Raw genomic sequence first — 23,541 nt, 5'->3', positions numbered from 1 at the left:
GCTTCCTTTCACGCCGGCAAAGAAATCCAGCTCACTGGAGAGAGCTGAACTGCTGTAGAGGCACGACTTTTCGCATTAACAATAAGCGCGACAAGAAATATTTTGAAGCGATTTGGAAATATCATTACGAACCGTATATTTCTGGTTAAGAAATTAGTGATTTTGTTTTCGCGAATTACAGCGAATTAAAGCGACAAGGCCGGTTTAAAGCGAAATTTACTTATTTTGCAATAAATGCGAAAATTCATGGAAACTAACGATCTTGAAATTGTATTCCAATATCACGAGTGTGAAGGGAAACAGGGGACAGAATAAGGATTTCTCATTTCGACAGAAGTATCTCTTGATGTTAATATTCTGTAAAATCCCTTAGTAATATGGGCATATAGGGTGAAAGCTACGTCCATGTAGGTTATTAATAATGTCGTTTAATGCGGGTCTTTTCCTCGCAGACGGCCTATTAGGCGACCTGCATGTCTGTGAAGATGATGGTCCTACTAGGATCCTAGGATGATTTCTAATATTGAATACGCCACACGCACCCAGCTCCCGACCCTGCCAGGAATCGAACCCGGGACCTCTGAACCGAAGGCCAGTACGCTAACCATTCAGCCAACGACTCGAACTCCATGTATGTTGGAAGGGTAATATGTTATATAATCTTGATTAGGGCAATACGATAGTTCTAAATAATGAATGATTATAAATATTGTTTATCTTTTTTATCTATCTTCCACATAAATACTGTAATTCACAAATCTCACAAATGAAACTGTTTATGAATAATTTTAGGAAATGATTAACGCGAAATTAAAGCGATGGGGTCAGCCGTATTTCGCGAAATAACGCGAAAGAGTGTTTTCTTTTCGCGAAATCGAACATAAATTAATGTGAAAAAATCATACCTCTATGTAGAGTGAACGGATTGCCGAGACAGCTGTACTTCGCTTAGGTGTTTGCAGTTTTTAAAAAAGTATTATAAGGAATAATAAGACAATTCCCCGCCCCCCCATGGCACTACAGCCCTTGAAGTGCCTTGGCCTGCCAAGCGACCGCTGCTCAGCCCGAAGGCCTGCAGATTACGAGGTGTCGTGTGGTCAGCACGACGAATCCTCTCGACCGTTATTCTTGGCTTTCTAGACCGGGGTCGCTATCTCACCGTCAATAGCTCCTCAATTCTAATCACGTAGGCTGAGTGGACGTCGAACCAGCCCTCAGGTCCAGGTAAAAATCCCTGACCTGGCCGGGAATCGAACCCGGGGCCTCCGGATAAGAGGCAGGCACGCTACCCCCTCACCACGGGGCCGGCAATAATAAGAAAATATAAATACAACATTCTTTGCCCCAGCAGCGCGAGGGTAGGTGGCAATTCTATTGTTACTCCAACCACACAGGTCTGGACATTATAAAAAAGGAAAATCACACTATATTTAGCTTAACAATCTCTAAATGAGACATCATAGCTCTCTGATGCTACCGCCCTAGTAAAAATCACTAACAAGGTTGTCAAGAGATGTATCAAAAATATTTTAACGAAGCTCTATTGAAGACACGTTCTAATTAATGTTGAGCCACGTGGTTGTTACACAGTGTTGGCAGAGATGTGTGAAACCAGTAAGTGTGGGACATACTCTTCTCTCTACGAACTGTCAAGATGGAGGAACAACATCGTTAAATCCCAATGAAATGTGTGCGGGAAGGTGGGGTGACTTTTTACATCACGACAAATGATGATTCGGCAGTGTTGCGATTAGCTGACGATTCACGACCAGGATTTGATAGTGACTGAAGAAGTCCCATTGCATTGCCCTCACTTCATCCTGGTTGGTTCAGGTCGTAATTTTCTCTTTCTGATCAAAACGATGTAGGAGAAGGATTCCGGAATTAATACACGCCAAACATGGTCTTCCTGAGTGTTCAGAACTGCCTCATTCCTTCGCCTCGACTAGTGAATCTATTCTTGTTGGTTAATTTAAAGCCTCGGGCTATCAAGAACAACATCGTGCGTTATGTTTGAAATCGTTCTTATAGTCAGTCTGTCTGTCTGTCTGTCGTATTATTAAATCTAATGAAGTGGTCAGATAAGGAAGGAAGCGGTAGACACATACAACAGAACCCAACACATTTTATCCTGATCCCGTTAATCCGTACATCCACTTTGCCAGGAATGATGTCCGGCTCCATGGCTAAATGGTTAGCGTGCTGGCCTTTGGTCTTAGGGGTCCTGCGTTCGATTCCCGCCAGGGTCAGGAATTTAAACCATTGTTGGTTAATTCCGTTGGCATGGGGCTGGGTGTATGTGTCGTCTTCATCATTCCATCCTCATCACGACGCGCAGGTCACCTACGGGTGTCAAATCAAAAGACCTGCACCTGCCGAACCGAACACATGTCCTCGGACACTCCCGGCTCTAAAAGCCATACGCCATTTCACCTGGAATGATTATGTAGGCCTATGTAGACGCATGGCATCAGTAACTCATCCGGTAGAAGAATATCAGGAAATTTACCAATCAACAGTTGTCTATCGCCAGAGTATTACCATATTTCGTATTATCGTACCTACTTGCCGTCGGCAGTCCTGAAGATGGATTTCCGTGGTTTACCATTTTCACACCAGACAGATGCTAGAGCTGTATCTTACGGCCACAGCCGCTTCCTCCCCACTCCGAGCTCTTTCCTACCCCACCGTCGCCGTTAGATCTATCTCTTTCAGTGCGACGTAAAGCAAATTGTAAAAAAAAAAACCACCCCTACATGCAGTTGTTTTTTAATAAATTCATCAGAGTAGTGCACTCAAACCCCTTTATAACTTCTTTGCAATAACATCATGCTTCAGTTACCTACAATAATACTTTTACGAAACTGTGTTGTTCTTATGAAGCCGACAGTCGACATATTTGTAGACTGCGACCCAAAGAGTTTAAATGCAAAAATCTTATTCTACCGCTTTTTCCCTACAGCTGTGGGATCGCGGGTACAAATGTGTCGCACAAGTGGATTTGGCCATGTTTTACGGCCGGATGCCCTCCCTTCCTAACGCCAGCCTTATCTGCAGGGATGTATCCACTATTGCGTGTTTCTGTGGTGGTTGGTAGTGTGGTGTGTTGTGTAAACATGAAGAGGTTAGTGTTTAAACAAACGGAAGGGATAGAGAAGGAAGAGGGAAGGAAGAGGCCTTCGCTTTGACATTTACCCAGAGGAGAAGTGGGAAAGCACGGAAAACCACTTCAAAGATGGCAGAGATGGGAATCGAACCCACCTCTACTCAATTGACCTCCCAAGTCTGAGTGGACCCCTTTCCAGCCCTCGTGCCACTTTTCAAATTTCGTGGCAGAACCGGGAATAGAACCCGGGCGTTCGAGGGTTGCAGCTAGTCACACTAATCACTACACCACAGAGGTGGACTAATTGGCCATGAAAGAGAAAACACTGGAAAATGTCCTGTTTCTATTGGAAGGCAGAAAATGAGGTCACACAGGGCAGAGAGAAGAGAAGAGCCCATTACAATTAACTGGAAGCCATGACAGGCTCGGTTTGCAACCTGTATTCACATAACACGTCTAATCAATTTTCAGACATTACGAGGAATTCGCAATAGATAAAACGTCATAACTTGCAACTTACACCGATAAATCATGTTTGTGTTAATCATTGTCCATCCCCCATGACAATTATAGTGCTGTTGAAGGAATGACTGACTTGATGGATATACTCCTCATTCGAACCATAACGAGGTCATAAATCACCAGACAATTCAAATTAGTCTCGAGTTGTTCGGAACTTCACGCTTTAAACGGAAGGAGTTTCTGTTAGTGATTAAGTTTATCGGTCGTTCTAGCAGAACAGTTATGACACTTAAATGTGCGTTCTTAATCAAAAATAGCACATTAACACAAACTGACCAGATGAACTAGTAAAAAGGCATTAATAACACTGGGTAATACCCTATCGAAACACAAAATGCTGCCAGTCCCAAAGGAGTAAATCCGAGTGTCAGTAAACCAAGAATATATTTATAGAAAACGATGATGATGATGATGATGATGATGATGCTTGTTGTTTAAATGGGCCTAACATCGAGGTTATCGGCCCCTAATGGTACAAAATGAAATGACAAATTAAAAGTTCAAAATCATCCACTGACCAAATTTAAAAATGTCATGAAGAATGAATGGTTGGACATGAATTTAAAACAATCAGTGGATCCGACTCAAAAAACTATCATAAATAATAGTATTACTGACCAAGGCACCACTTCTAAAGCACAATCTTGAATCGAGGATGCTTGCTGTCTAAAGGGGTCCAAAATCCGGATCAAAGGCCCCTCAGAATGGTACTTATCGCTAGTAAAGTAGAAGTATGGTACGTGTCATGTTGGGGTACTAATCAAAACGAGCAAAGACTCACGGTGTTCCACACATGATGGTACAACTCACAAGTATTGTACGTCGTACAGGTAACGCAGGCCTATGGTGTTTCTCACACAATGGCGCCACTCATAGCCAACGCAAACCGATGGGTTTCCTCACCTAGGTGTACTAACCACGGGCGCCGGTATTCCCGTGGTGTTCCTCACATAGTGGATACTAATCACAGGCAACGCAGACCCACGGTGTCGCTCATATAGTGGTACTAATCACAGGCAACGCCCAGACCCGTGGTGTTGCTCAAATGGGTATGACTCACGGGTACTGGAAACCCACAGTCCACACCCTCTCCTGCTACTAAGCACAAACCTATTTCGTATCTAATATAGTGGTACTACTCGCAAGTAAAGGCGACTCATGGTGTTCCCCGCGTGAGGTACTAACCAAAAGTAGTTTCATGGTTCTAAGACAATCATCCCTTGGTCGCCCCTTTTAGTCGCCTCCCAAGACAGGCAGGGGATACCGTGGTGTGTTTTCCTTCTGCGTCCCCCACCCGCAGGGGGTAGAGAGAGAAAAAAGAGAAGAAAATTGAAGTAACGGACGAAGAAAGGCAAGGGCCATGAAGGGCGTGAACATGAGTCTCCCTAGGCCTCGAATGCTCTAATACCGTCGGGGTCGGAATAGAACAAGAGTTGACCGAGGGAGATCGGACAGGATAGATGAAAGTGAGGAGCATGGCACAAGTAAGTAGAAGCAATGCCAAGACTCAGCTAAGGGCCGCGTGGTCGCCAATCAACAATCCCAAGTTGCGAGCCCCTTGGGCCCCTTTTAGCCGCCTCTTACGACAGGCAGGGGATACCGCGGGTGTCATGGTGATACTAATCACATGTAATATAGACCCATGGTATGTCACATACAATGGCACCACTCGCAGTTTACGCAAACCCATGGTGGTTTCACACATAAAAGCACTACTGACAAGCAACGCAGACCCATGGTGCTCGTCACATAGGGGGGCTAATTACGGCCGCTGGTATTCCCGTGCTGTTCCTCACTTGATAGAAGTAATCACAGGCCACGTATACTCATGGTGTTCCTTACGTAGTGGTACTAATGACAGTCAATGTAGACCCGCCCACAGGCAACACAAACATAGGCTAATGGTTCTACTCTCAGGCAACGCAGACCAATAGTTTTCCTCACAGAGTGGTACTCATCATGGGGAACTTACAGTATACCCACGGTGTTTCTCATAAATTTATACTACTCATAGGTAACGCAGACCCATCCTGAGCACAGTGGAACCGACCAGTGGAATACACATGATGAGACCACATTGATGATTGGTGATTGATCTTTGTTGTTTAAAGGGGCCTAACATCGAGGTCATCGGCCCCTAATGGCACGAAATGAGACGAAATGGAATGACAAATCAAAAGTCTAAAATTCTCCACTGACTAGAAAACAAAACGTGAGAACGAAGAATGAATGTATGGATACGCATTTAAAACAATCAGAGGGTGCGACCCGCAATGTTTTACATTCACACAAACTGACGTAAAAGAATAGGATTACTGACCAAGGGACTGCTGCTATAGCATAACACTGAAACGATGATGCTTGCAGTCTAAAGCGGGTCCAAAATCCAAGTTATCGGCCCATCGTAACGGTACTGATCGCTAGAAAATTGGAACCATGGTATTTGTCATGTTGCGGTACTAATCAAAAGTAGCAGAGACTTGCGGTATTCCACACATTATTGTACTACTCACAGGTTATGAAATTCGACATATAATACAGACCTATGGTTTTCTCATTTTGCGGCGCCATTTACAGGCAACGCAAACCTATGCTGTTCCTCATATAGTGGGTACTAATCATAGGCAAGCCAGAACCATGGTAGCCCTCATCCCATGGTGTTGCTCATATAGTGCTACTAATCACAGGTACTGCAAAAGCCGACTTGCACGGTGCTCCTGTGTGCTACTAATCAAAAACCTATTTGGCACCGAATATGGTGGTACTACGCGCAAGTAAAAAAAAAACATGATGTTCTCCGCCTGGTGGTACTAATCACAACTAGTTTCATGGTTCCAAGACAATCATCACTAGGTCGCCCCTTTTAATCGCCTCTTACGACAGGCAGGGGGTTCCGTGGGTGTATTCTTCGTCGGCGTCCCCCACCCACAGGGGGCTGTGTGTTTGGTCCGCGAGAGATATTTCCCTCAAGTCGGCCGGCAAGCCGGTTAGGACCCCCCTATCCGCCACCTGGGACGCACCACGTGGGAGTATCACCTCTCCCCATGCTACGCCAGCGTAGCAGGTTCGTGGATGAGACCACAATCAACGCCCAGGCCCGTAGTGTTCCTCACATAATGGTACTGCTCCTATATAACATAGTCCCATAGTTTTCCTCGCAAGGTGGTACTAGTCGCAAAAACGTCGGCTCATAGTGTTCCGCACGTAATGATACTAATCACAAGTAGTCTCATGTTTCTAATCTCATCATCGCTTAGTCCTCCCCTTTTAGTGCCTCTTACGAAAGCCAGGGGATACCGTGTGTGTCTTCGTCTGCGTCCCCCACCCACAGGGTGATTTGTGGAATCTAAAAATGTTAAAATACATTAAATTTAATACTGTGTTTCAGAATGTAAAAGTAAATCCATTTCTGTACAGGCCGTGATGGTCGTTAGAGGAATGGAAGGCAAGGGTTAAGATAGAGTGGCAAGCTCTTCGGCTAGCGAACATTGCACCCAGGCATTGACTTGGTACTCATGTTTGATTAAGGCCGAATGAACCACAGGTTGAAGTCTCTCTCCCGAGTGGAAATATTGGTATAAAGTTTTTCGACTTGCGGACGGGGAAACGAACCCACGTCTTTCCGCATGAACCAAGCACGCATTTATCGCCTCGGTATGCAGCCTATATTTCAGACAGTAGATCATGTATTTAAAATGCTTAGGTTGTATTTGATCAGAGTTCTTAGAATTCGAATAATTGAGGGATTCTTTCTGTTTCTCTGGAAAGTTCTTTCGTCGTACCGACACAGGGGTCTCGTGACGACAATGCGAGAGTGGAAGGCTAGGAATGGGAAGAACACGATAGCGGATTCAATTAAAGCACAGCCCCAGCATTTGCTGGTGTGAAAATGGGAAATGCCGAGCTGAGTGGCTCAGACGGTTAAGGCGCTGGCTTTCTGAGCCCAAGTTGGCAGGTTCATTCCGGTGATATTTGAAGCCGCTCAAATATGTCAGCCCCATGTCGGAAAAAGAATTCCCGTGGGACGAAATTCCGGCATCTTGGCGCCTCCGAAAACTTTAAAAGTAGTTACCGGGACGTAAAAACTATTAACATTAAAACTGAAATGGGAAATTTTGGAAAACCGTTTTCAGGACTCCTGGCAATGCGGTTTGAACGCAACCCACTATCTCCCGAATACAAGCATACAGTTACACGCAAGAGCACGAACATCATAGCCAACTCGCTCGTTGAGGCATTCGTTTCTCTGGAGTAATTTTTTTAATGCTATTTGTTCGGGGCGTCGACCTATAGAGATCTGTTGTCCCTAAAAGGGAATTGAACCAACGGCACGTGGTGTTCCCAAGCGGTCACTCATCCAAGTACTGACCACGCCCAATGTTGATGAACTGCGGTGATCGGACGAGAATTTGTGTACTCAACATTGTATGGCCTTTGGCTTCTCTGGAGTAAGTCAACATCCATTGTCGTAAGACAAGTACGCTGTGGCACATGTAGCCCAGTGGAGACTTTGCCCAGCAAATATGGCCACCAGATATTGAAAAGTGTTACGAAATCATGCGAAGACATCCTCAGCCATATTACTATACATTCATTAACCGATCCACTACCTCTCATACCATCCAGCTACTCAGTTCCCTCTTCAGGCTCAAAGAATCCCGTTCCACTTAACAGCTCTAAGTCCTCAGGGTGGGAACTAGACACGCTAGCCCTACACCACGGGACTAACTGTTGTCATTAAGACAATGCATAAATACATACATTTTGATGTATGTGTAGTTTAGTAATAGAACTGACTCCCTATCACGTGAAGTACAAATGGTGATGGAGAACTTTACGTGAATGCTGAATAGTTTAAGTTGATGTCACTTAGACAAATCATTGTTTTAAGTAACACAAGCTTTCACGAGCTTTTGCGGGAAGTACACATATTTTAGTAGCACCATAAATAATACGCAAAAGAATGGACATAGTAAAATACTATTACTATTTTTGCACTATCATCAAATTCCGCATTAAATTCTAGTAGGCTACGCCATGTGTCTTTATCATTAACAAATGTTTCTACTCAAAAAACTGTACGTTATAATTGAAATAATAAGTGCAACTTTTTTTAGTTTTAAAAAGCACAATACTTTGCTTAAAATAATGATTCTAGTAATGTGGTAATTACTGTATGTAGAATTAGTATGATCCACATAGCACTGTTTATGTGTCACGTGTGTCTCCATTGCAAGATACGAGATTTGAGCATTAATTTAACTTACTAGCTTCTCAAAAATTCGAACAATATAATCACAAAGTAATAATATTTGAAAATAAGTTTCACAATACATATGAAACCTTTTAAGACTTATTTGTCATAGTGCAAGGTAAAATCAAAATTTGCACCATATTCTTCACTATTCTCGAATATGCTTCCATCTGTGTGTATAGTATGTGTTGTCATAAAGTTTCTTTGCATCTGCTGAATTATATGCATGATACTTTTTAATCATTCGACTTCGACGGTAAAGTCTTTATAATTTGACCACAGAAGTTCAAGATTAGAAAAACAACTATGTCCGATCAGTGAAACGGACAGAAATTATTTCGGCCAGCGTACAGAATATTCTTCGATCTACTTTATCGTGATTGTAATTTTCTTTTCCAGACTAGCTGTACCTATAAAATTCACTTTCTCCACCCTGTTCACAAGCAATGTATTGAATAGTACATCATAACCACTTTCACCCCAAACTGTTTGTAAAGGGTTAAGTTCAATAGATTAACAGTACAAAATTTCGTCCTTGAATTCAAGGATACATGCAGAACTACAGCTTCTATAAAGCGGTGTGTAGATATATTGCAGATGGTTCCGCAAATAACAAAGAATTTGACAATAACGATTAACAATTTGAAGTTGAAATATATTAAACTGAGTACAAGAAGTCAGAAAGATCTCCGTGTTCCCCTACCATGTTTCCTATACGTACCACATTATTGTATACGAGTTTACGGGTGTTAAAGATCCGTCAATAGTCATCAACGTTAACTTGGTAGCTTCGTATTTAAACACAAAAACCAGCTCTTTTCAAGAGAAAAGTTCATGGGGTTATTTTGAAATCCGGATGGTATGATAATGTATCAGTACAGATTTGTCCGGCTCCATGTCTAAATGGTTCTAAATGGTTAGCGTGCTGGCTTTTGGTCACATGGGTCCCGGGTTCGATTCCCAGCAGGGTTGGAAATTTAAACCATAATTGGTTAATCCCCCTGGCACGGGGCCTGGGTGTATTTGTCGTCTTCAACATCCTTTCATCCTCATAACGACGCGCATATCACCTACGGGCGTCAAATCAAAAGACAATCTGACGAACCTAACTTATCCTCGAACACTCCCGACACTAAAAGCCATATGCCATTTTATTGTTTCATTTTAGTACAATTTTAAATGGTACGCTACTTTGAGGTATCGTGTCTTCCCGGATACTCCCCTAATAAACGCTTCTGGATGCCCTTCCCTACATGCGTGTTTCCGTGGTGGTTGGTAGTGTAGTGCTGCTTGCTGCTGATGATGCTTGTTGTTTAAAGGGGCCTAACATCGAGGTCATCGGCCCCTAATGGTACGAAATGAAATAACAAAAATTTCAAATTCATCCACTGACCAAAATAAAATAAATGTCATGAAGAATGAACGGATGGACATGAACCATACAAAAAAAAAAACACAGCGGATCAGACTCAAAAAGAAGGTAGTTAATTATAGTATTACTGACCAAGGGACCATTTATAAAGCACAATGATGCTTGATGTCTGAAGGGGTGCTAAATTCACGCCTAAGGCCCCACAGAATGGTACATGTCGCGAGTAAAGTAGAACCATGGTATTTGTCATTTTGGGGTACTGATCAAAAGTAGCGAAGACTCACGGTGGTCCACACAAGATGGTACTACTCACAAGTATTGCAGTTCGTACAGGGAACGCAGACCTATGGTGTTTCTCACACAATGGCGCCACACATAACCAACGCAAACCGATGAGTTTCCTCACCTAGGTGTACTAGTCACGGGCGCCGGTATTCCTGTGGTGTTCCTCACATAGTGGGTGCCAATCACAGGCAACGCTGACCCACGGTGTTGCTCACATGGGTACAACGCATGGGTACTGGAATCCACCAGGCCAGGCTTTTTACTGCAACTAATCACAAACCTACTTCGTACCAATTTAGTGATACTACTCGCAAGTACATGCAACTCATGGTGTTCCCCGGATGATGGTACGAATCAAGAGTAGTTTCATGATTCTAATTCAATTATCCCTTGGTCGCCCCTCGTAGTTGCCTCCTACGACAGGCAGGGGATACCGCGGGTGTATTCTACATGTGCGTCCCCCACCCGCAGGGGGTGGTACGAAATAAAATGACAACAAAAATTCTCACAGAGTGGGTACTAAGCACAGGCAACGCTGACCCACGGTGCCGCTCATATAGCGGTACAACTCACAGGCTACGCCCAGACCCGCGATGTTGCTCACATGGGTACGACTCGCGGGTACTGGAACCCCCCAGGCCAAGCTCATGACTGCTACTAATCACAAACCCATTTCGTACCTAATATAGTGGTACAACTCGCAAGTACAGGCAACCCATGGTGTTCCCTGCGTGATGGTACGAATCAAAAGTAGTTTCATGGTTCTAATTCAATCATCCCTTGGTCGCCCCTTTTAGTCGCTTCTCACGACAGGCAGGGGATACCGTGGGTGTATTATTCGTATGCGTCCCCCACCCACAGGGGGTGTTGCGTTGCGTTGTGTTGTGTTGTGTTGTGTCGTGTCGTGTCGTGTTGTGTGTACGCCAGGTTTCTACATTAAGCTAAGGAGCAGGACTTCAGCTGATCATAATATTTACTGTTATTGGCATGATTTCCAACTAACTACTCAGAATTATTCGTCCCACAGGAGTTCTTTTACGTACAGACCTAGTTTTCAGCCAAGAAGATGTTTGGACACTCAGATAAGCACCACCAGAGCTTATGCAGCTACAGGGAAACTGCAAAAATCGATGGCAACACCATCTCACCGTTGTATTCTGTATTCTCCATATGAGTTTTGTGCTGGACAAGGCGGAGACGGGACAGGATTTTCTCCGGAGTACTCCGGTTTTCTATGTCATCTTTCATTCCAGCGACACTCTCCAATATCATTTGATTTCATCTGTCAGTCAGTAATCATTGCCCCAGAGGAGTGCGACAGGTTTCGGCAGCCGGCACATTTTCTATCCTCGCCGCTAGATGGGGCTTTCATTCATTCCATTCCTGACCCGGTCATATGACTAGAAACAGGCTGTGGATTATTATTATTTTAAGGCGTATAACATCGAGATCACTGACCTACGATTTTTATGTACTTCAGAAGTAGTTCCACTGAATCGGCCAACACATCCAACGTGATAGGAATTAGTTCAGCTGGCCGGGCATTCCAGCTCTCGCTGTACAGGTGCGCCTGATACGCATTGTCTCAAACATAATCTAATTACTTCCATGTCTATGACTGGACAATGAATTAATAACACTTCTCATATTACGTTATACAATAGCAGGATGAAGGAGCCCGCGCGATTACAGTCATCTCAGAAGTAGCTCTGCCATTATTTAGAGCTTCTAATTTCTTTTATAGAAAGTCATTAATATACGTGATACAAACATTAATCTCTTGAGTTGGCGTCATGCGTGTGTGTGGGTCGTGTGGGGTCAGAGGCGTGAGCAGTAGGAAGTATTTCTCCAAGAATGTGGTTTCCAGCGACCCTAATACTTTGAGGAGTGTCAAAAATGAATTAAATAATCATATAACCTTAGCTAATGCATGCATTTTCAAATGATGCCATTTGGCTGTCAACTTCGACGATGGTGTCTGATAGTAAGGAAACAAGATAGCTATTGTTGGCTACCTGTGACTAAGTTTTGATTAATTTTGTCCAGTAAACACCAAATGTGGCACCAGATATACTCCGCATGCGGAGATTGAACGACGTACTGTACCTTTGTCACGTTTCAGCCTGCAGTTTAATGATTCGATTGTTTAAAAGGGCCTGACATCGAGGTCATCGGCCCCTAATGGTACGAAATGAAATGACAACAAAAAATTCAAAATCATGAACTGACCAAAATAAAAAATTGACACGAAGGAGCAAAAAACAACAAAAAAGGGCAAACAAAAAAATTAGTGGATTCAACTCAAAAAAAGAGGATCACATGTAATTTATTACTGACCAAGGGACCACTCATAAAGCTTATGGGTGCAATACCGAATATAGTGGTACTACTCGCAAGTACAGGCAACCAATGGTGTTCCCTGCGTGATTGTACGAATCAAAAGTGGTTTCATGGTTCTAATTCAATCATCCCTTGGTCGCCCCTTTTAGTCGCCTCTCACGACAGGCAGGGGATACCATGGGTTTATTATTCGTCTGCGTCCCCCACCCACAGGGGGTAAGGAGAGTGAGAAAAGAAGAAGAAAGAAGGGATCCGTCACTTCGAAAGATGAAGTAACGGACGAAGAAAGGCAAGGGCCACGAAGGGCGTGAAATGAAAGACTCCCTAGGCCTCGAATGCTCTAATACCATCGGGGTCGGAAAAGAACAACAGTTGACCAAGGGAGGTCGGACAGGATAGACGAAAATGAGGAGCCTGGCACAAGTAAGTGGAAGCAATGCTAGGACTCAGCTAAGGGCTGCGTGGTCGCCAATCTACACTCCCAAGTTGAGAGCCCCTTAGGCCCCTGTTAGTCGCCTCTTACGACAGGCAGGGGATACCGCGGGTGTATTCTACATGTGCGTCCCCCACCCGCAGGGGGTAGGAAATGAACAAGAGTTGACCTTATCTGCAAGTAAAAGTCTCACATTCATTAGAAATAAACACTATTTTTCTAGGAAGAAGTAATAGGGTAGGCAGCTTTGACACAGTCTCCTTTCTAACCCTTCTTAAAACAGGCAAAGTATATCACAATTTATTGTATGCCCATTAAAAAATGCTATTATTTCCGAACAGATATAAAAAAAGAAAGTACAATAACCTCAGGATACTATCCCGCAAAACAAGTCTGAAAATCTGTCGTATAACAGGAACGTGCTCTAAGAATACCTCCTGCTGGGTTGGTTTCTCAGTAATGTATGCAGATGGGAGGAATGGGTCAGGTGAGATGCCCAAAAGAAGGTGGAGTTGCAAACTGTCCATGCCACATCTCCATCAAATGTGAATTCTCCATGACAATGTGTCTTGGCGTGAATATAACGGTGTGATTTGCAACTTGAAAAACAGGATTGTCTTCTTGACAACCGTAAAGGTCATTGTCGAACGGTGATATCTTCCTTCAAGAGATAAATATTCATACCTTCAATTGTTCAGTCAACTCCCACGGTCACAGACGCTCTGTTAAAATGGACAGAGACAAAACATTCAGGTTAGTCAGTTCCCGTTCTTACACTTCAGATTGGCTATGCGAAGTGGAGAATGATGAGTACTAAATATTAACGGGAAAGATCACTGTTATAAGGGGCCTAACTTTTTTAAAATTTGCTTTACCTCGCACTGACACAGATGGGTCTTATGGCGACGATGGGATAGGAAAGGCTTAAGAGTTGGAAGGAAGCGGCCGTGGCCTTAGTTAAGGTACAGCCCCAGCATTTGCTGGTGTGAAAATGGGAAACCACGGAAAACCATCTTTAGGCCTGCCCACAGTGGGATTCGAACTCACTATCTCCCGGATGCAAGCTCACAGCCGCGCGCCTCTAACCGCACGGCCAACTCGCCCGGTAGGTACTAGAAAAAGGACGACAAATACCAGCGGGTTCTTCAGCAGGAAAGTAGCAAGATGGCCTAACTACAAATTATGCCACGTATACACGCGCTTTGGCATCCATGGGTTCCTTAGGAAGGCAAGTCTGAGGAATGGATTTCCCATCCCAAGTGATGACTGTGTCTGCCAACTTTGTGACACGCCCTGTTCTCGTTATCACTTGATGACCTGTTCTGATGATGATGATGATGATGCTTGTTGTTTAAAGTGGTCTAACATCGAGGTCATCGGCCCCTAATGGTATGAAATGAAATAAAAATTTCATATTCATCCACTGACCAAAATAAAATTTTAAAAAACGTCATGAAGAATGAATGGATGGACATGAACACAACAAAAAAACGAACAAACAAACAAAATACAGTGGATCAGACTCAAAAAAGGTCGACATAATAGCAGTACTGATCAAGGGATCACTCATAAAGCACAATGATGCTTGATGTCTAAAGTGGTGCAATATCTATGCCTAAGGCCCCACAGATTGGTACATGTCGCGAGTAAAGTAGAACCATGGTATTTGTCATGTTGGGGTACTAATCAAAAGTAGCGAAACTCACGGTGTTACACACAAAATGGTACTACTTACAAGTATTGTACTTCGTACAGGTAACGCAGACCTATGGTGTTACTCACACAATGGCGCCACTCAGAGCCGACGCAAACCGATGAGTTTCCTCACCTAGGTGTACTAGTCACGGGTGCCGGTCCCACGGGCCCCGTGGTGTTCTTCACATGGTGGATACTAATCACAGGCAACGCAGACCCACGGTGTCGCTCATATAGTGGTACAACTCACAGGCAACACTCAGACCCGTGGTGTTGCTCACATGGGTACGACGCACGGGTACTGGAAACCCACAGGGGAACCACTCTCTGTTGCTACTAATCACAAACCTATTTCGTACCTAATTTAGTGGTACTACTCGCAAGTTCAGGCAACCCATGCTGTTCCCCGCGTGATGGTACGAATCAAAAGTAGTTTCATGGTTCTAATTCAATCATCCCTTGGTCGCCCCTTGTAGTCGCCTCTTACGACAGGCAGGGTATACCACGGGTGTATTCTACATGTGCGTCCCCCACCCGCAGGGGGTAGTGTGTTTGGTCCGCGAGAGGTATTTTATTTCCCTCAAGTCCGCCGCTAGCCAGTTAGGACCGTCCTATCCGCCACCTGTGATGCGCCACGTGGGAGTATCACCTTTCCCCCTGCTACGCCAGCGTAGTAGGTTCGTGGATGACCTGTTCTAACAGAATACAATCTCTCAGTGCATTTCCTAAAGACTGGTGAAATAACTGTGGATGATGTATATGATCCGCTATATATATATGGATATTGGATTATTTACGTAATGCTTGCGTAGATTTCACATTATATTATATATGCACTTTGTGCTTATTACTGTAGATATTAAATTATAGACAGATATGCCTTTCAGCGTTCAGTCTGCGAATTTATTAAACGCCGCCCCAATCCTTTATTTGTAACTAATAATGTGACCTCGTTTAGTTCTGTGAGTCTAACCATCGTCGTATTGTTCTCCCTCTACTTCTCTTATCCCCCATAACAGAGTCCATTATACTCCTGGGTAACTTATCCTCTTCCCTTCGCCTCACATGACCACAACACTGAAGCCGGTTTATGTGTACAGCTTCATCCATCAAGTTCATTCACAACTTAGCCTCATTACGAGTACCCTTCTACCACTGTTCCCACCTATTTGTACCAGCAGTCATTTTCGCTACTGCCATGTCTATTATTTCTAACTTATGAATAAGATATCCTGAGTCCATCCAGCTTTCACTCCCGTAAAGCAAAGTTGGTCTGAAAACAGACCAACGTCAAAATAGTTTCGTCCGGGAGTTGACTTCCTTTTTACAGAATACTGTTGATCGTAACTGCGAGCTAACTGCATTACCTTTACTGTATCTTGATTCAATCTCACTTACCATATTACCCTCCTGGGAGAACACACACCCTAAATACTTGAAATTATCTACCTGTTCCAGCTTTGTATCCACAATCTGACGTTCAGTTCTCTTGGATTTCTTACTTACCGACATCAATTAAGTCTTGGAAAGGCTAATTTTCACACCATACTCATTGCACCTATTTTCAAGTTCCAAGATATTATTTCAAACTACCCCATAAATAGTCACAAGGCATTAAATCGGGAGAGCGAGCTGGCCACAAATTTGGAATAATTTTTCTATCCCCGAAAACATTACTCACTGCATTCATTGAATTACGAGCGGTATGTGCTATAGCCCGATCTTGCTGAAAATATCTGAGTGAATTTTCCTGCTCATTCAGTTGAGGAAAAACCTCATTCAGTATTAATTTTATCTATTGGTGAGAGTTTAATAATACTGTTATTGGTTTTGCGTCCCTCTAACTATATTTTTACGGTTTACGTAAACGACGAAGTTCGGAATTTTGTCTTGCAGGAGTTCTTTTATGTATTCCTAAATCTACCGATACGAGACTGACGTATTTGAGCACTTTCAAATACCACCGGACAGAATCAGGATCGAACCTGACAAGTTGGCCTCAGAAGGTCAGCGCTCTACCACCTGAGCTATGCAGTGTGGCTCAGTCAGAATTAATGGTGTCGTTAAAAAAAATTGGCCCTTCAATTATTTTAGAACTAATAGCGTACCAAACTCCTATTTTACGGTCATGAATTGGAGTTTCATGAATTCTTATTGGATTATATCACGTGACCAATGTCGGTTATTTTGGAAATTTACATGTCCAAGCAAATAAATTTATGTCTCATCAGAAAGCAGCACTAATTCGGAATTTAATTCACCACTGATGGCAGACTGAAGAATCAAATCACAATACTGGTTTCTTGCGGAATGATCTCTTGGGCTTAAACTTCGCATTTTTCTGACTCTGTAAGGCCTAAATTTCAGTTTTCTTGCCGCTCGCCGCGCAGACGAATATGAAACCTCACTCTGCTAAGGCAGTTTCCTAAATATTTTCGGGGTGGTCACTCAAGTCTTTTAAAAATTTCTTGAATTTCTTTCGTCAGTTAAGGCAGCCGTATGTTTAATTCGTCCGAATCTACAGTTTTGAAATTTCTTAATTCCGAAGGCTTGCAGATTACGAGGTGTCGTGTGGTCATTATTCTTGCCTTTCTAAACCGGGGCCGTCATCCTACCGTTAGATAGCTCCTCAACCTCGAACAAGCCCTCAGATCCGGGTAAAAATCCCTGACCTGGCCCGGAATCGAACCCGGGGCTTCCGGATAAGAGGCAGGCGCGCTACCCCTACGCCGGCTAAACCGATCAATTACTGCAATATAAGAAGCAATTACGGTGTACGCTGTACGGAACCTTATCGCAGACTAGTTGTGACCGTGACATCAATGAGCGAGCTATGTGGGCCAGGCAGCTGTTTGCATCATCCACTCGCCCAGACATGGCACAGAGAATAGCCTGTAACTCGACTGAGACTCAAAATGTACAATACACAGCGCTCACTCTTCTTTTAGTAACCGTACAAACGCACTACCCGTCATTGGATTCATTTCTGTTTCCCTCTACTTTTAATTGAGACTGCTATAGAAAGGCCGCCACTCGGTAAATGAGGCCATCCGCTTTTTATTATTATAATTAATTAAAATTATAAGCTTGAATTATCGTTAATTATCAACTACAACCACTTATGCGAGTATGAAGAGTGTTATAACCTATGTCATTGAGAAGTATAAGGCAGAGAGTGTTGTTTATTTTCTTTGCCAGCACCATAAGTCACTGTAACTATAATAATTTGAGTGTAATATTAAAACAAAAGCCCTCAGAATGGTCGTTTTAAAGGCTAAGATTCGAACCTCTGATCTGTGAAAAGTCTTCCCAATACGAATATGTAATGTGAGCTAAATCACTCGGATAAGAAAAAAGAGGATTTACGAAGTAGGATTGGGGTCACAAAACGTCAAACTCAATTCTGAGAACCCTCGTGCGTCTTGTATTCAGGCAGCAGTTCTTTTAAGCAATAGGTTGTCTTCAGCAAAGTGTATAGCAGTAAATCTGCCCTGGTGAACAGAAGGCGACACAAGAAAAAAAAGTTGTCGCGTAAGTTCCTTACACGAAAACAGGATGCTCTCGGCTATTAACGCGGAATGTCACGAACCCATACTCCAAGAAAGATTAACATGCCTACTATTCATCAAGACAATCCTCGCATTACAGACGGGGTGGATGGCTAATTGTTATTACCTGTTTACGTACAAAAAGTCGCTTCTAAACACACCTTGCATTGTTAATCACCGATTTTAAAAGTCAGAAGCATGTCTCAAGCTAACAGTACGGATTGCATTTTTCCAAGAGATCAATGGAAATAAACGGAAAGATCAAGTCATGAAGTATCTATTGATGTCTTATCGGTAGGAACAAACATATGTTCAATGAGAGGATATTATGGATAATGATAGCCGTATGTACTTAAAGGTCGATCACATCGTCAAAGACTCCTCAAATACATTATCAGGACGGATGAGTAGCTTATTTGACCAGGTGCGCGGTTTCCTTGCTCAAGTTAGTGGGTTCGATTCCTACTACGGTTGGTTGATTTCAAAGGTTAAGGTCAGTAGGTATATCAGCTTGACAAACAGTCAATTTAAGGGAAATGTACATCATTCGGAAGTCTCAAAAGATGGATAATAGTTGGAGACACGAGAAACTTCCATTATTATTATTATTATTATTATTATTATTATTATTATTATTATTATTATTATTATTAATTAACAGTTGGAATCAAGTTCATCATATCTATAGCGCGAAGCATGAATACATAGTTATGACTCATTTTGATTACTTACGGTATTCGAAAAGACCAACTACTTCTCAGACAAACTGGGCCGCCACAAGAACAAATTTCCACGCGAAACAATATACGGTAATCTAAAACTAGAACTTTAAAAAAGTAAACACACAACAGTAACTTTTAACTTCAAAACAGTTCGAAAAGTATCAATCAGCGTCACGATAAAGAAACCTACAAAAATTAACTTCACGCATAATTAACAGGTACCATACAAACCCTAAAATCAAACATTAAAAAAGTATTCGGGCAGCGCGTGGAGCAATTTCGTCCGTCGGATGAGGACGTTAAGCCTTGAGCAGACCCCTTGGTGCTATTCGACAGGAGTGGGCTATGTGCCGGCACCGGGTTTCACCCTCTCTCTACTATAATATATCACGTCATGCATTTCATCTCATTAAATCCTCTGATGAGGTTCACGTCAGGAAGGGCATCCAGTCATAAAACCTCGCCACGACAGATTCATCTCACCTCATATCCGACCCCGTAGGGAAACGGGACAAGGACTGGACAAACAAACATAACGAATGCTGCGGAGCTGCACGGGTATTCTAGTTATTATTATTAATTACTAATGTATTAATTATTAATAATACGATTAATAATTAATTAATAAATAATAATAATAATAAATTCCCTTGCTTAGCCTTGGATGGTTTTAATTTCGTACTAATTATTTTAATGTTAGAGGTATTATTTTCAGCCACCGAGCGAATTGGCAGTGCGATTCGGTTCTCTTAGCTGTGAGTTGCATTCGGTATATAGTGGATTCGAACCCCATTGTCCACAGCCCTGAAATTTTTTCCGTGGTTTCTCGTTTTCACAAAAGTCATACTAATTAAGGCTACGATCACTTTCTTTCCAGTCCTAGCCCTGTCCGTCAGCGTAAGGCCTGCCTGAGCCGGTGCAACATAAAACCAATAACAAAAATAAGTATTTTTCAGCAATTAGAGTTCTTCACCGTCTGTAATATCCTTTTTATATAAGGTGGACGATACTGCGTTTATATTCGATTTTTAGGAAGATCATCTTCTGTGAATCGGTTGTACAGTGTCGGTGTGTGGAACCGAAGATCGAAGATTCAAACCGGACAAAAGTGGTCCGATCTTGGACGAACAGAAATGCACTCCATGTCTCGAACCTATCGTCTGAGCTACTGAGCTGGGCTGTAGTAGTTTGACATCGGACTAACTCAGACAGGGTTTGGATAACAATGGCATTGTTGATGATGATGATGATGATGATGATGATTGTTGTTTAAAGGGGCCTAAAATCGAGGTATCGACCCCTAATGGTACCAAATGAAATAACGAAAAGTTCAAATTCATCCACTAACCAAAATAAAATAAAAAATGTCATGAAGAATGAACGGATGGACATGAACCCAACAAAAAACAAAAAAAAACTAACAAAAACAGTGGATCAGACTCCAAAAAGATCGTAAATAATAGTATTACTGACCAAGGGACCACTCATAGAGCACAATGTTGCTTGATGTCTAAAGGGGTGCAAAATCCATGTCTAAGGCCCCACAGAATGGTACATGTAGCGAGTAAAGTAGAACCATGGCATTTGTCATGTTGGGGTACTAATCAAAAGTAGCGAAGACTCACGGCGATCCACACAAGATGGTACTACTCACAAGTATTGTACTTAGTACAGGTAACGCAGACCTATGGTGTTTCTCACAAATTGGTGCCACTCATAGCCAACGCAAACCGATGAGGCTCCTCACCTAGGTGTACTAACCACGGGCGCCGGCATTCCTGTGGGGTTCCTCACATAGTGGGCACCAATCACAGGCAACGCAGACCGACGGTGTCGCTTATATAGCGGTACAATTCACAGCCTACGCCCAGACCCGCGGTGTTGCTCACATGGGTACGACGCACGGGTACTGGAAACCCCCAGGCCAGGCTCTTTATTGCTACTAATCACAAACCTATTTCGTACCTAATTTAGTGGCACTACTCGCAAGTACAGGCAACGCATAGTGTTCCCCGCATGATGGTACGAATCAAAAGTAGTTTCATGGTTCTAATTCAATCATCCCTCGGTCGTCCCTTTTAGTCGCCTCTCACGACAGGCAGGGGATACCGTGGGTGTATTATTCGTCTGCGTCCCCCACCCACAGAGGGTAAAGAGAGAGAAAAAAGAAGAAAGAAGGGATCAGCCACTTCGAAAAATGAAGTAACGGACGAAGAAAGGCAAGGGCAACGGAGGGCGTAAAAATGAAAGACTCCCGAGGCCTCGAATGCTCTAATACCGTCGGGGTCGGAAAAGAACAATAGTTGACCAAGGGAGGTCGGACAGGATAGACGAAAGTGATGAGCCTGGCACAAGTAAGTGGAAGCAATGCCAAGACTCAGCTAAGGCCCCCTGGTCGCCAATCCACACTCCCAAGTAGAGAGCCCCTTGGGCCCCTTTTAGTCGCCTCTTACGATAGGCAGGGGATACCGCGGGTGTGTTCTACATGTGCGTCCTCCACCCGCAGGAGGTGGTGTGTTTGGTCCGCGAGTGGTATTTTATTTCCCTCAAGTCCGCCTGCAAGCCGGTTAAGACCCCCCCTATACGCCACCTGTTGATGATAATGATGATGCTTGTTGTTCAAAGGGGCCTAACATCGAGGTCATCGGCCCCTAATGGTACGAAATGAAATTGGTACGGGGTTACCCGTGGAACAGCAGAAGTGAAAGAAGGTGCGGGCTGGAATGGGTCTAACTACAAAGCTGAGATATTGATTAAAATTGAATTAAAGGTTATATTTTCAAAATTAGCAAAACTTAACAATTTTGACATAGAATTAGAACATTCAACACATAACAAGTTAACAAATCAGGTAAAAGACTAGGAAAGCCAAGATTTAGAGATACTTTAACGATCTGGGCTTCAAGCCCCACTTTTTTACAATTCCTAAGCTCTCAGCTCACAACCACATATTACCAAAGGGCAGAAATCCCCTAATTGCATGGAGCACTTGCTCCCACCTGGCAATGTCAAGCCTCCTAGAGGCACATATCCAAATACAAGAAAGAGCTGATCCGCTCTCAATTTTTCAAGCCTATCAAAGGCCACAACGGACTTTACTATTAACTGCCCTTAAGGCACACTTACAATGAAACAGGGGTATCTTGTACCAAACCTAATGGGCCTTAGTAGGAAAAAAATAGGTTAAGTTAATGGCCCGCAAAACCAAGTAGAATGGAGGTGTGAACTTGCACTCCTACATGAAATCTTTTAAAACCTAAGAGGCACTAGGCCGATGAAGCAGGGGCCATTCCCAAACTATGGAGGCGACTCGTATACAGAGTAAATTTAACACATTAAGGGAGATTAGAAGAACGGTTACGAAAACGTAGTCACCTCAAGTTCAAAATGAAGGGGAGCTCGAGAGGGTAAAGCACTCTCTATCTCCGATTTACAGTTAAAGTTATGTGAAGTTTTACAAAATTTTACATGTTTAAGAGATAGGTTACATAATAAAAAGTTTCGCACCTTCCCCGAGGGTTGAACTGCTGAGCTAGCAAGAAATAAAGATGTTAAACGGCCATTACCTTTTTGAAGAGCTGCTGCCCGAAGGAAGAGGCGCTACCCGCCCTCTGCTACCCGTCCACACACTAAGCTAAATGTTTATAATCTGGCCGAGAGACAGGAAAATCAGCAGTTTTTATACTCTCGGGGAAGATTCGAGACCTTTCGTGAATAATTAAGACACACCCACAGTCGTTTATTGGCTGGCTAAAAGTTACACATCAAAATTGAAGAAGAAAGACACGATTGGTCAAAAATTAATTACAGAAATTCTGGATTGGCTAAGTTCAAAACTGCCGGAAAGAAAAGATTTATGTTGCCAACCCACAAATGAAAGAACGAAATTTATCAAGGAACAAACTCATGAATACAAATTTTTTTCAAATAAAGTTCTTCCCCTTCGCACCAGGGTGCATGATTATAGTTTTTAGGCGGTGACATCTATGAGAGAATGTCCACACTTCTTGATTAATGGAAAACAAAACAAGTTGAAATCCACACAGTATTTACAACTTTGTAATCACAAAATTTATGGTAGTGACATCTTCTGAGAAACTAATGAGTTGATCCAGTTTTTAAAGTTCAGAGTTTCTCCTGTAGAGGAGTACTTATTGACGGAAGATTTAAATGTGCGGCGTAGAGGTGTACCAGCCGGTGCAGAAATAACCAAAAGTTCAAATTAATCCACTGAACAAAATAAAATAAATGTCAGGAAGAATGA

At 43.0% G+C, this 23,541-nt stretch overlaps 1 protein-coding gene across 1 annotated transcript in view; it reads left to right on the top strand.

Moving 5' to 3' along the window:
- Nucleotides 1–23,541, top strand: part of sha (shavenoid) — a 354,752-nt gene that overhangs the window by 211,167 nt on the left and 120,044 nt on the right. The window lies entirely within an intron of this gene.

The sequence above is a fragment of the Anabrus simplex genome, chromosome 4, assembly GCF_040414725.1.
Source record: "Anabrus simplex isolate iqAnaSimp1 chromosome 4, ASM4041472v1, whole genome shotgun sequence".
In the NCBI taxonomy this organism is placed as follows: Eukaryota; Metazoa; Arthropoda; class Insecta; order Orthoptera; family Tettigoniidae; genus Anabrus; species Anabrus simplex.
This window is presented reverse-complemented; position numbering and strand designations above follow the sequence as displayed.